The sequence below is a fragment of the Miscanthus floridulus genome, chromosome 10 (assembly GCF_019320115.1).
Source record: "Miscanthus floridulus cultivar M001 chromosome 10, ASM1932011v1, whole genome shotgun sequence".
In the NCBI taxonomy this organism is placed as follows: Eukaryota; Viridiplantae; Streptophyta; class Magnoliopsida; order Poales; family Poaceae; genus Miscanthus; species Miscanthus floridulus.
In genome coordinates, this window is record NC_089589.1 from 136503756 (window position 1) to 136518891 (window position 15136).

A 15136-nucleotide genomic window follows, 5' to 3' on the forward strand; every position below is an offset into this window, starting at 1 on the left:
GCCCTTTTGATATTTTTTTTTGGATCACACAAGAACAAACCACAAAAAAATTGAGCTCAATTGGATAAAAGATGTGGCCTACAGAAAATCAGGATTGTGCTTCAAAAAGCATACCAGAACTTGTGAGCCTAAAAACTCAATTTTCCTGATAGAATTTCGCAAATCTAATTTTTGCGAACCTAGCCATGTTTCTGGCGTTCTCTGTAGACATAAAATTCACCCTATTTTGAGTTCAGATGCAAAAGTTATGACTGTTTTAAGGAAGCTGCTCGAATCATGGTTTTAGTGGGCACAAGATGCAAACTGATGGTGATACGTGATGGTGGCGGGTGGAGGGATCATCACAAACTAGAAAAGAACACAATCTAAACTAGCAATAAGACCTTGAACTAGGACCCAAACTCAATACGGTGGACTCTGAAACTGAAATATGCAAAGGCTATGGCGCGGATGATTGTAGGACAGGAAACAAATATGGCGTTGGACTATGGGACGAAGGCGAAAACACACGAACTAAGGGTAAGATGCAAACCTGATGGTATACCTGCTGCTCTAATACCACTTGATAGGGACAGGGTTCCCAATCTTCCGTCAGGTTCAAGATAACTATCGATTTGGTCGAAAAGCGAGACACAGATCTGGTTTCAGATCACAAAGACCTGAAACTGCAAACTTAGCACCACGTATCCTCTAGTTATCAACCGTGTCACAATCTAGCTGACCTTGCTAAGAAGGCTAATCCTTTCTACGAGTGGAAGAACACAAGCAAGAACAAGATAAACGCAACTCAAGTATACTGACAATTGCGGATATATGATTAAGCTCACGAATGTGGGGTTTCACAAACCGATAACGGTGACTGTACAAAGACAGATTGATCTAAAGCAAAACCCAAACCCTAACATAGGCGGCAGCTACTGATTATATAGCCTAAGAGGCATCCAAGGACCCCTCTTCATGTCCCTAAGGTGTCACAAGGCCCAACAGCCCAACAGACGGCGACACAGCGCCCATGATAGATTCTGGACGTCAACTTATTTCGATGATTCCCGCTGATTCTAATGTAATTTTGATGTGGGACCACTTCCATTAGTTACCTTATCAAACTATATTTTCATCCATATGTGGATCATAAAAAACAGAGTCTGTATGCAACCTGGGCATCCGTTTTACTACACGCTGCTACTGGAGCATGAGATGGACTCGAACTTGACTTAGATTGGACCTCCAACTTGGCTTGGACCCCATTGCTTGGCTCCTAAGGTGGTGGCCAAGGAGGAGGACGTCCATGGACATATCTTAGGTGGTCTCCATCTTCTTAGGGTGTGCTCCAACTTGGGCCTGGGTCCCAAGTGTGAATAACAAGCCTGCGACGATGTCGTAGCACACGACAAAAATAGTGGCAGATGTTATGATGATTTGGAGACCTTACTAACATAATATTGAGGTGGGATCAGATCTATTTGAAAGCTTATCAAATAAGCTTTCCATAAAGTGCTCATGGATCTCAAACTCACTCTGGATGAAAGAGTTATGGCCTTCCCAATGGAGTATTGTCGGGTTGCCGATGACCTAAAAGTTCGACTTCGATGGACTTGCACTTTGAGACACATTTGTACCTACAATCAAATAATGACATGCACATGTGGAACCAAGTGAATTGTACCAAAAATCACTATGCAAATGTAGGAGTGAGCTCACCTTATATTCAATGGTCACATCCAAAGGTGTCATGTTCTCATCAAATAGTCTAGGCACAACGGCATTCCCTTGACTCCGTGACTGAATAGACAATAGGCAAGTAAGAGCGACCCCACCAGGGTCTTTGCCTGATTCCTCATAGCTAAATATGGAAGTCCTTGTAAAAAATACAATTGTAATAGAGTCCCTAGCACTCAATTTTAGGTGGGCTGCTAAATCCTCCCTCTGACCCTCATTCGTAGGGCCCTGATGGAGACCTCAAATTTGTGTTGGACAGTTTTTCTCCTCCACCTGAGTACGGATCCACCGACACAGCCTCCTCTTCCGCTTCCCCATCACCGGTGAAACTCGTCCTCCTCTGATCTCCTAGACCAGGAGCCGACCCTACCACCGGCGTAGCTTTGCTTGTCCATGCTAGAGTACCTTGCTCGCGACGTTTGGTGACAAAGACCCACGCCGCCTTGGCAAGGACGCTCCCTTTTTTGTCCAGATTCCTCCATGACAAGTTGTCTAGACATGGCCAAGTTAGTTAATGAAGAATAAAACATAGAGGATGACAACTGGGTTCCACACATCATTCGCTATTAGAAGAAATTTGAGGACCCTATTTTAAGGGCTCCTGAAAGTGTACAGTGAAAAAATAGCACTACTAGACTAATTCTTTTGTGCAGCGTTTACCAAATGCCCTCGGAGGCAGGTGGCTTGGTTGCCCGCCTTGGTTATTCGAGGCAGGGTAGCTAGGCCAACAACCGCGTTGGTAAATCATTAATTGGGGCGGGCAACCTAACAGGTCTGCCTCGGTTAATATATAATAATCGAGGCAGGCATCCTAACGCAACTGCCTCGGTAAATCATTAACCGAGGCGGGCATTCTAACTAAACCGCCTTGGTTAATCAGGCCCAACCCACTAGCCCACACCAGCCCACTTCCACCTCGAATATATAACTACAGCTTAGGGTTTCTCACTTCACAGTTGATGAGATCCTAACATATGGGTATGTTAAGCCTTGGGTCCAATGGTTCCCAATCGAAGAAGACCCCCCAACCGACCCCTTCAGGATCGCCTGGGGGCTATGCCCATTAGGCACGCTCGCGCGCACCCTTTGGCCAAAAGACCCGACCAAGCCTGACATGGCCACAACCTCCGCTTGGGGCTTGGAGGCTCGCTCGAACCCCAAGCTCTCGATCTACGACACATATAGGCCCAACCCTTGGCTCTTGCCCGGCTAACGACACCAGGGCCCGGGCGCAAGGCCCGGGTGCAAGAAGACAAACCTAGAGCTACCGATGCTCGAGGGCTCCCTAGCGCCGCTCCCTAGGCATGGATGTTGGCATTTCTTAGCGCAATCACTAAGTGAGGAGGTTTTAAGTCCATCCCTGGCAATGGTGCCATAAATGCTTGTTGGCATTTTTAGCGCAATCACCAAGTGAGGAGGCTTTAAGTCCATCACTGGCAACATCGCTAGAAATGCCTATTAGTATTTCTTAACACCATTACTAAGATTGAGTTAATCTTAGCAACACTGCCATGAAACACCAACTATGATAGTTCTCAACGATTACTGAATTATCCACAAGCGCACGGATCTATCGTTGCAGCATTTCACCCAGAAGTATTCAGGGTATCGTTATTTATATTTTGCCAAAGGAGGGCAAGGTATAAGAGACTAGCATGAGCATAAACATGATTACACACTTGCATAGTGGACCATAGTTCATGACAGGGGTAAAAACGGTATATCAATGATAGTGGACACACATCAGGGCCAACCTCGAGGATAAAAGGAAAACAAAGAATAAAAGAATGTTCCTAAGCAGAGCCGGCATGTTCTAATATAGTCGTGCAAATAACAGTTAATGATCATACAAGTTACACGACTAGAGATAGAACTAAGTGTGAGATGGACGGGGAGATGTCCGGGCACTAGTCTGCTAGCAAGCCAGGGAGACTTTAAGACTCCTACACAATATCCGGACGTGGGGGATTACAAGGGATGCACAGGGCAATCACCACCTGCCGCCTACCCCTCAACCGTGGGATACCATCATATTCAAAGGTTCCCGTGTACCCGAGCACCACAGCCTTGTACAAGGAAACTACCCATATCCCCCTAGGACTCCAACCCTACGAATCGATAAGCAAGAATATGGACAAACCCGAAGGAACAACGAACCGCCACCTCAACCCTAGCTCTACTTCTACTCATACAAATCATATGAATGATTAAGCATAAAGTTGAACAAGTTAAGATCATAACACACAAACTATGTGCTAGTTCATATATCATGATTATAACAAGGCAACTATACTCTAGTTCATATGCACTACTATATAAATGATATGAGAGCAAGACTTTGGAAGAACTCTTCATAGTATTAATAATACCAAGATGTCACTCTTCTTCCAAGGAGCCAAGCCCTCCTTGATAGCTTTGCTAGCTCCAAATACTACTAAAGCTAAGAGAGTACAAGTAGAGAGAGGTGAGGTGATACCTCCAAATGTTGGTGTGTCTTGAGAATGAGCTCCTGCTCTTCTTATATAGTGAAGCTTGGTCGGTTTGGTGCAGGTAAATTAGGAAACACTTGGGAACCGACTAAGCATGCCACCATGCAACCACCTATGAAGGCTAGGCCTGGGCTGAGCTGCCTAGGGTGCAAGTGCTCCTATGGTGCGGCCGCACCTTGGCTAGCTTGCCTGGCCACCGCCTTTGACTGTTGGGCTGGTGGCTGGGCCTAAGCCCCTCCAACGCCGGTGTTCTGCCCAGTTAAGTTGCATAGGTGGGCTTGTTTATGTATTTCCTTTGTGCATTTCTACATTATGCTTTCTACTTTGCGCCTTTTGCTTTGTTTTGTTTATTTTCCATTTGTATTTGAATGTGTGTCCTGCAAAACATGTTTTCTCCAATAAAAGTCGAACTATGTCAATAGTAAAGGCATATGTGTTGAAAGATTGTTTATTTCTCCTGTTTTGGATAATAATTGGCGGTCGAAAGTTGTCGTTAGTGACCGCCAACATATCCCCAAGCTTAACCTTTGCTCGTCCGGAGCAAATAGCTAAGTACTTGGTTGTTGATCAGGAGTTGCTACTATGCCGATACAATTCATAAGTGCCATGCCTATAACAAAGTATTCTTCCGCAATTTGAATAAGTTGGCATTTTATCCACCCTTTACCTCGATCCTTGTGGGGCATACAGCTTTTTCCAAGTTCTTGGGCGGTTGCAAGATAGAACGGTTATAACAGAATCACCCATCATTCATTCTTTGATCAACCATCTATCCGGAGGTTTTATGAGTTTTGTAAAACAAATTTAAGTTCCTCAAATGATTCTCTCGATCGCTCAATGTGTATGAAACCTCACCAAGGCATTTGATATTTTTGCCTTTTTTTCCATATCCTACCACTAAGGCTTTTGAGTGTGGTTTTGGGTAGGTATGAAAAGTGGGGCATACTTGCATCTCATATTTTGCTAAGTCAAAAACTGGACCTCAAAGAGATGCAAGTCATACACTTTAATCAAGACGTGCAAGTGTGTGGAATTTTTATAACTTTCTAATTCTAAATATTTTTGGTGCTCCTTTGAATCATGAATCTCTCTCTTTTTGGGATTAATGCCTTTATTCAAAAGTATGGGCAATCTTTATTTCTTTCTTCTTTTTTCCTTTCTTTTCTTCATGCTCTTTGGCATGCATTTTTTCCCTCTCATGCCTTTTGGAATGGATATTTTTCTTTTCCTCCTTTTTTAGCATAACCCATACTATTCTTTTTGGCACATGAAATTTTTTAGAGACACATGGTAAATGAATGGAGTAATTATTTGGGGGATGGAAAAAGCATGTTTTTGCGTAACTTTTAGTGTAAGAGTTAGCACTTTATTTTTGGGTGTACGTGTGTCTTGATCATGGGTGCATGACGAGAATCTCAACAAGGGTCACAACAATTTGATAAAGCTCAATGCAATAACAAGTAGCATATGACTAAGGTTTGAATTTGAATATCATGTCATATGGCCTTGGTAGGTATTCATAATCATTGAGGAACTTTTGAATTTTTGCATTTTTGAAAATGAAAACTCCGGATGTCAAGTTTCTTTTTGAAAAAAATAATAGCAAATTCTATTTGTACCATATCATAACTCACAACTCAAAAAAGGACCATGCATTTGCAACCCACAAGTTTTGTAGGATCTCTGGTTAACCTAGAGGGGGTGAATAGGCCTGTCAAAAGAAACACTCAAACTTTCATCAAATTCAACCTGCGGCACTGTCGGGCTAGAACAGCAGCACTGCTGCACCTGCAGACAACTTTGAGTCACTGTTCAAAATGAGTGAATATAAACTTGAATCAGAGAAATTTCTTAGCTTCCTGTAAGTATGAGTTTCACAGATCGAGAGCTAGAAGTCGTAGGAACACAACACACAAGTAGATCAACCACAAACCCTAGAAATCACCTTAACAACAATATGAAATGCAAATGATGTAAATCAAGCACAAGGTGACACGATGATTTAACCCATGGTTTAGCTCGCCACCAAGGCTTGCCTACATCCACGTTGTTGAGGTTAGCCACTAAGGATTAGGGCTTTGCAACACTTCCTTGTTCTCAAGTCAAGAGACTCAACTCTTGAGATGAGGTGTGAGTTTACTAGATTCAAGAGGTGGTTACAAACCTCCCAGGGCTGCCAAACCTCATGGGCGATGCTCTACCTAGCTAGGAGCAAAGCTCCAAGAGTAATAAACACAACCACTACCCAAAATATGAACTAAGTGCTCTTTTGAGTTGGGGAATCAAAGGATCTGCTCTCTAATTGAGTTTGGGACCTTTTTCTCTCAAGGATTGATGGGGAAATCATGGGAGAATGCTTGGGAGCTCAAGGTCACCAATGGAGGAGAGAGAGAATGACACTCTTCTATTCTTGGATGAGCTGAATGAGTGGGAGAGAGAAGAGCGACGTTGGGGAGGAAGGGGAAAGGTACAAGTATCCCCAGCCCTAATGGTCACTTAAGTCACGGTAGTGCCGTGGCTCAAGTGCGGCAGTGCCGCACTGCGGCAGTGCCTCTCTCTAGGTGCCACACTGCTATACCAGGCAAGACAACATGATTAAGATTGAAGTGTTGGCTGTCTTAGCAGAGTAACTGAGGATGTATGTGTAAGATTGAGCACTTGGTAGCACATGTTAGCTTAAGCATTGTGTCCCCCTTTATAGTATGGCTTTTTTTATACTCAAATTCAAAATATAAAAGAATTTAAACCTCCTTTGAGTTTGAAGCCATCAACATTTGTAATTGGGGGCTCCTCCATTTCGTGTAACATCCTCGTATATAGATTACCTGCTTGTCATCTCGATAAATCTCATTAGTTCTGTAATTGCATGGTCATTATCACCAAAACCCACAATTAGGGCTTGATTGCACTTTCAATCTCCCCCTTTTTGGTGATTGATGATAACCCAATTAGAGCTTACAAAAGATATGAAATGAATACTGAGATTTTTGAGCCATAGGTGTAGAGCCTCCCCTTAAATGTGTGAATAGAGAATTGAATACTCAAATTGGCATAAGAAGCCAAGATTCACATTTTAGTGAAAGTGATGGGGCTCCCCCTACATCCATGCTCCTATGGGGTGCTGCATACTGTGTCAGGTATGTAGACGTGATGCGAATGACAGTTCATGCACAACAAGTTTTGCTGTAATAGCTGGGTATGGCACTGCCCCTCCTAGGTGTGGCACTGCCGCACTTGCTGCAACAGCACAGATAAGAACAGGCACCACGCAGCATGTAACACATATAAAGATATACATTCTAGCACAATTTTATCACTAGCTACAACACATATTAATTCATGTGCATATCCCACACATATAAAGTACTTAGGTAGCATTATTACATAAATAGAGTTTTGAATCGTCTCTCAAACTCTCAGCCTAACAAAGTCTACTCTAAACGGATAAGAACAAGAAGCTCCAGCTGCAACAACCTCCTCTCCTTGGTGACAAAAAAGTTATTGACCCCTCTAATTTTCTCCCCCTTTAGCATAAAGCACCAAAAAGAGAAGAAAAGAAGAAAGACCAACACTCACTCCTCATCTTATTGGATGGTGTCCCAATTGACATCATCCGCACCAGCAGCTCCACTAGCACCTACAACATCCTCCTCACCACCATCATCATCGTCATTGTCATCGAAGGAAGAGGACACCACCGCCCTCCCTTGGCGATGGGTGGTAGAAGTATGATGCTCACGCCTAGTGCTTCTCCTCATCGTCTACAAGGTGGAGCTCAACCACGTGTGAGGGTCAAGCTCAGGCTGCTCCTGCTCCTCCTCCTCATCCTCTGAATCTGTGTCGGAGAGGCAAGGGAGGTTGTCAAACCTCGATGGTGAATGTACTGGAGAAAAGGTGGCAGACCTGCACGCTCTCTAGCCTCTCGGTTGGCTTCACGGTTCTCCAACCAGTCCTCATATGTTGTTCTCGCTGCATAGGTGCATGTGGTGAAAATGGCCTTGATCTATTTCCCAAACTTCTCCATCTTCTTTTCCTTATGAGGCCTAGAGCAAGATGACTCAGGCACATCCTCAACTGATGGAGAGTGTCTCACTGCCCTGCTAGCACCTGAGGCTTGGGTCTTCTCAGTCTTGTAGATGGTGTGGAGACCATCTTTATCAAACTTGTAACAAGTGACCCTGTCAATCATGAACATGAGATAGGGGGCATAGGGCATCCCCTTTCTCCCATCCTCCATGTCATTCCTCAGCTCTCGCCACATGAAGCGTGGGACATTAAACCTGTCACCTCTAGGAGCAAACCTAGCAAGCACATTCCTCAAATAGCCATTAAGATCTGAAGCTGCTCCATCCTTGGGATTTATTGTGTGCCTGATCAGATTGTTTAGAATGTAGTAGTAGCTCTTCAAGCCACTGACCTTATCATCTGCACTTCTCCTATCAATCCACATATATTCAATGTCACAGATCTCAGCTCTAGCCTCGTCATGAATATAAGTGAAGCCTCGCTCCTCCTCTCCAAAACCAAGGATCTGGCTGAAAGTCACAGAGTCAGTCCTATAATGTCGTCCCTTAGTCATCTAGTGAATATCATCAGTGTAGATGTCATAGAAGAAGGTGGCATGAAATTGGCTAGCACTTCCTCATTCCAATTGTACTAGAAGCTCATGATATCAGGGAGGCCAAATAGCTCACAAGCCTTGATCACTTTGTCAAACTTAGGCTCATTCTTCCCCTTCATCTCCTCCCAGTCAACATACTGCATCTTGACAATCTTTGACTTTTTGGAGTTGAAAATCACTAAGGCATAAAAGTTGGAATGAAACTCATTCCAAAACCTGTAGTCCACCCCAAAATCATTTGGCTTCTCATAAGGATTTCTCACGTGCTTCTTCCACCATCTTTAGCTTTCCCGCATAGTTGAGCATGGGATGAGCACATGTGTCAACGGGACGCCTCATGATCACTTCCTCAAAATACTCTCTGATGTAACCTCTGTCAAACTCCTCAAGGTGAGGTAGAGTATCTGGGCAAGCACCTAGAGGAAAGGTGCGGCCAGCCCTCTCCAAGTTCTCCTCCTCCTGGATCAACTGATCCCTTCTCCCCCTATCACTAGCATCCCCTCTGCCTACTACACTGTTGTTGCCCCCTATAGTTCTACCATGACCACGATGAGGCATTTACTTGTCACAAGGCTCAGTCATCTTCCTCTTCCCCCTCTGGTCATCTTCACCTGTGGAGGCCATCTACGCAAAAACATAGACCAAAATGAGAAACTGTACAAATGGAGAGCAGAAGTTACCCTATAAAGCAAGTTAAGTACTCAAGAAGAGTCAACGTGCAAGTGAGGGAAGCAGCTGATATGGTACTACCCCCAGACGTGCGGTACTACTGCACCAGTTGTTTCACCAAGACTGCATTTTGCATCTTCTTGTCTATTGAACTTACTTCATAATTTAACTCCCAGCCCACTATACAATCTTAGCAACCATAAACATGTCTATGTCATCGATTCATCAAGATATGATTGAGAGAAAGACTAGTAATCATGAATCTTAACATTGGGAGGTGCGGCACTGCTGCAGCAGTTAATTTGGCTCCAAGGTTGAATCACGATTTCTACATCAATCTATCCTCAAAGCACCATCCTAACTACTATCTACTTTCCAATCAACCATCCAAGACAACTAGAATCGACACATTGCATAGATCAGGAAGGATTAGGGTTTCACCTTTGATTCACGCGGATTGAGGAGGAAACAGATGAAATGGCTCCTCCCAAGAGCTTCAGCGGCCACCGGTGATGTGGGAGGGAACCGGTGAACGGCGCGTGGCACTAACGGAGGTGGCGGTGGCTCTAGACAGAGGCGGCGGTGGTGCTATCACGCATGAGAGGAAGAGAAGGGCAACGGCATCGGGTGAAAAGTGAGGAGAAGGTTACCCTGGGGTCAGATGAAAAGAGAACGACAGATGGGCCCCATGGTAATAGGCTGTTGTGGGCTGAATTCTAGTTGGAATTCAAAGTGCGGCATGGCCGCTCGCCACACGCGGCACTGCCACGGCGCGGCACTGCCGCACTCCCCAGAACAACAAGATTTAGCTACTAACTAAATAGCTATATACATATAGGATATGGACACATATCTCAAGCACACTATGATCAGTAGCAAATAATCAATACAAACAATGATCATAATGCACTTGTTTCTTTTGATAAATCATTTTGAAGCATGATATTTAAACCTTTCCAATTCATTTCTCCTATCCATGCTAGTTCATCAATCAAGGTGTGCTATAGTTCAAACCATGTTATGAGAATCAAGTATCTTTAGCTCACTACGCAAAGCACAAAACCTTGACTCATCGAGTAGCTTAGTGAAGATATCGGCTAGTTGCTTTTCGGTGCTCACATGGCAAATTTTGATATCTCCTTTGATTTCTTGGTCTCTCAAGAAATGATGTCTAATGTCTATGTGCTTAGTTCTTGAGTGGCTTACGAGATTGTTGGCGAGCTTTATGGCACTTTCATTGTCACACAAGAGTGGGATTTTGGTAAAGTGACATCCAAAATCTTGAAGAGTTTGCTTCATCCAAAGTAGTTGAGCACAACATGCACCGGCTGCAACATACTTGGCCTTGGCGGTGGAAAGGGCTACACAATTTTGCTTCTTAGAACTCCAAGACACTAGGGACCATCCATGGAATTGACATGTCCTCGAGGTGCTTTTTTATATACTTTGCAACTGGCGTAATTGAAATCTTAATACCCAAGTAGATCGAACTTAGAGCCTTAGGATACCACAAGCCAAGGTTAGGAGTATGTACTAAATATCTCAAGATTATCTTAATGGCCACTAAGTGGCACTCTTTCAGGTTAGCTTGAAATCTAGCACACATGCACACACTAAGCATAATATCGGGCCTAGATGTGCACAAATAATGTAGAGAGCCGATCATAGAGCGATATACCTTAGTATCCATGGCTTTCCCTTCATCATTGAGATCTAGATGTCCATTGGTTGGCATGAGAGTTTTGATAGGCTTGGCATTCACCATGTCAAACTTCTTGAGCATATCATGGGTGTACTTCATTTGGCTAATGAAAGTTCCATCCTTCACTTGCTTGATTTGAAATCCGAGGAAGAACTTTAATTCACCCTATCATGGACATATCAAATCTCTTGGTCATGATCCTACTAAATTCCTCACAAAAAGAATGATTAGTACTACCAAATATTATGTCATCGACATATATTTGGCACACAAATATATCTTTGTCGACTTTGTGAGTTAAAAGGGTAGGATCGGCTTTGCCTATTTCAAAGCCTTGTTTAAGCAAGAATTCCTTAAGGCATTCATACCATGCTCTTGGTGCTTGCTTAAGCCCATAGAGTGCCTTTTGGAGTTTGTAGACATGATTGGGAAACTTGTGATCTTCAAAGCCTGGTGGTTGCTCAACATAGACAAGTTCTTGAATAGGGCCATTGAGAAATGCACTCTTCACATCCATTTGATATAGCTTGAAGTTGTGATGAGGGGCATAGGCTAGAAGCATTTGGATTGCTTCAAGCCATGCCACTGGTGCATATGTTTCTTCAAAGTCCAAGCCCTCTACTTGAGTGAAACCTCAAGCAACCAATCTTGCTTTATTCCTTGTCACCACTCCATTCTCATCTTGCTTATTGCGAAAGACCCACTTGGTGCTAATGACATTGGTATTGGGTCATTCCACCAAGGTCCACACTTGGTTTCTTTCAAAGTTGTTGAGCTCTTCTTGCATGGCCATCACCCAATCTAGGTCTCCAAGTGCTTGTTCTACCTTAAGAGGTTCCAAAGAGGAAACAAACGAGTAATATTGGCAAAAATTTGCTAAATGTGAATGAGTTGTTACCCCCTTTCGAAGACTCCCAAGGATGTTGTCAATGGGATGATCCCATTGTATTATTTGCCTTAGCCTTGGATGCTCAAACGCCTCTTGTTCATCTTCTAGACCTTCATCATTTTCTTGCTCAAATATGGGTTGTAGGTCTTGTCCATGAGCTAAAGTTGAATCAGCTGCTGCGAACTATGTAGGTACTACACTGCTGCTCTCAAGTGTGGCACTGCCGCATGCAGGTGTTGCAGCAAGTGTCTGCTACTGTTTAGCATCTGGTACGTCAGTGGAAATAGGTGCAGCAGCAACTTGAGGAACCTCCACTTCAGTGACTTCATCTTCTTGTGGTCTAATATCACCAATGGCTAATTGCTTGATTGCTTCACATGGTGGATCCTCCTTTCCTACAACACTTGAATCAACTTGCTCCACTTCAGAGCCATTAGATTCATCAAATATCACGTCTACCGCAATCTCAACTCTCTCGGAGGTTTTGTTGAAGACACAGAAGGCATGCTCATTTGATCCATAACCAAGAAGAACACCTTCATCAACTTTAGGTTCAAACTTAGAGGTTTTGGGTTTCTTGTTAAGTATGAAACACTTGCACCCAAACACTCTAAAGTAAGACACCTTAGGCTTGTTACCAGTTAGAAGCTAATATGAAGTTTTCTTCAACTTCTTGTGTGGGTAGAGGTGGTTGATGGCATGGCAAACGGTGTTGACGGACCTCGCACCAAAAGATGTCTGGAGTCTTGTACTCATCTAGCATTGTCCTTGCCATGTCAATGAGTGTACGATTCTTCCTCTCTATTACACCATTTTGTTGAGGGGTGTATGGAGTTGAAAACTCATGCTTGATGCCCTCTTCATCAAGAAATTCCTCAACTAGAGTATTCTTGAATTCGGTCCCATTGTCGCTTCTAACTTTCTTGATGGGAAGACCGAACTCCTTTTGAGCTCTTCTAACAAATATCTTCACCTTCTCTTGAACTTGGCACTTGTCATGCAAGAAAAATACCCAAGTGAAATGGGAATAGTCATCAACAATAATAAGACCATATTTGTTACCCTCGATACTTAGGTAGGTGACCGGTCCATAGAGATCCATAATGTATTAGCTCCAATGGTTGCTTGGTGGTCATGATGCTCTTTGGTGGGTGAGGTACACCAACTTGCTTTCCGGCTTGACAAGCGCTACAAATCCTATCTTTCTCAAAGTGAACATTTGTTAGTCCAAGGATGTGTTCATCTTTTAGAAGTTTGGCAAAGTTCCTCATCCCAATATGAGCTAGTCGGCGAGGCCAAAGCTAACCCATGCTAGGATTTTGCCACTAAACAAGTCTCAACCTTAGCTTTACTTTTGTTGAAATCAACTAAGTAAAGCTTGTTCTTTAATTGACCCATAAAGACAATAGAGGAATCCTCCCTTCTAAAAACTACCACACCCTTATCCATAAAGAGACAATTGTAGCCCATCTCACACAATTGAGAAATGGACAACAAGTTGTAACTTAACGAATCAACATGTAATACATTTGTAATTGAATGCTCATGGGTAATAGCAACTTTACTGAGACCAATCACATCCCCCTTTGAATTGTCTCCAAAGACAATATTTTCATTTGAGTGCGTCATCGGGGAATATGATGAGAACATACTCATTTCTCCGGTCATGTGATTTGTACATCTGCTATTAAGCACCCAACTTGATCCATCGGAGGAGTATGCCTACAAAATAAGTTTAGTTGCTAGAATTAGGTCCCCAATTTGACTTGGGGCCTTGCATGTTAGTCACAAGAAACTTAGGAACCCAAATAGAAGTATTCCTATATATGTTGGTTTCCTTTCCAACATATTTGGCAACCACTTTTCCACTGTTGTTGCTCTTCAAAACAAAGCATGATGTCAAGCTTTGTCGAGGTGCATAGATCATTGGTTGATAGGCATACTTGTTCTTGTTGCCCCACATTGATTCCTTAGGCTTCTAGAAAACCTATTTCTGCTTGAACACCTTGTTCTTGGGCATAGTTTGATCTGGAACAGAATTGGTAGCCTTCCCATTTTTGCGGGGCATGGCACTGCCACCCTTCACCTCAGCACTGCCGCTCAGGGACGCTGCACTGCCACGGTCTGTGCAGGCTGATCTGTACCAATTTTGCCCTTCCTCTCAAACTGCACACACTCATAGTCATTCACTATCCTTCTTCCATTTGTCTTGGCTCCTTTTGTGTGTCCAAGCCCATGCTTGATTGAGGGATGCCTTCCTTGCTTGAATTGTGGCCCTTTTGATTCATCATTCTTCTTGTCATTAGATTGGGTCTCACCCATCCACCCTTTTCCATTGATTTCATTGGGACTAGCAATCTCCTTTCTCATAGCCTCCATGTTTGCAAGGTTAGTTGAATAGGCATTCAAATCAAGATTAAAACATTTTCCACAACCTTGACTAGTGGAGGGAGTAGAGGTTTTCTTTGCCTTAGGGAGATGTGAGTTGCTATCCCAAAGAATGCCATATTACATCTCAAGTTCTTTGTGCTTTTCATCCAAGTCACAATACTTTTTCTTGAGTGCTTTATTTGCTTTCTTTGTAATAGCATGGTCCTCTTGCTCTTTGGCCAAAGCCTTGCGCAAGGATTCCACCTCACTTCTCTCTAATGCAAGAGCTTCTTTGCTAGCAATGTAGGGATCCTATTGTTGGATAAGAGTCTCTTCTCTAGATTCTAGCTCGGCTTGGACACTCTCTAAATCCTCCATTAGCTTAGTGATGAATAATTTGGTCTTTCCATCCAAATTTTAGTTATCATGTTTATTTCTTCATCACTAGATTCATCATCATTAGAGCTATCACTAATATCAATACTAGAGATATCACTAGGAGGTGGAGGAGATTTGGCCATCGATTTGGATTTTACCTCTTCACGCTTTGTCATAAGACAAATGTGAGGGGAGTAGTAGTCATCATCGACATGTTGTTGAAGAGCCTTGGTGTAGGGGATGACTTGTGTATAGAAATGGTTGCAACCTTCTCATCCTCCTCGCTTGTGCTCTCTCTA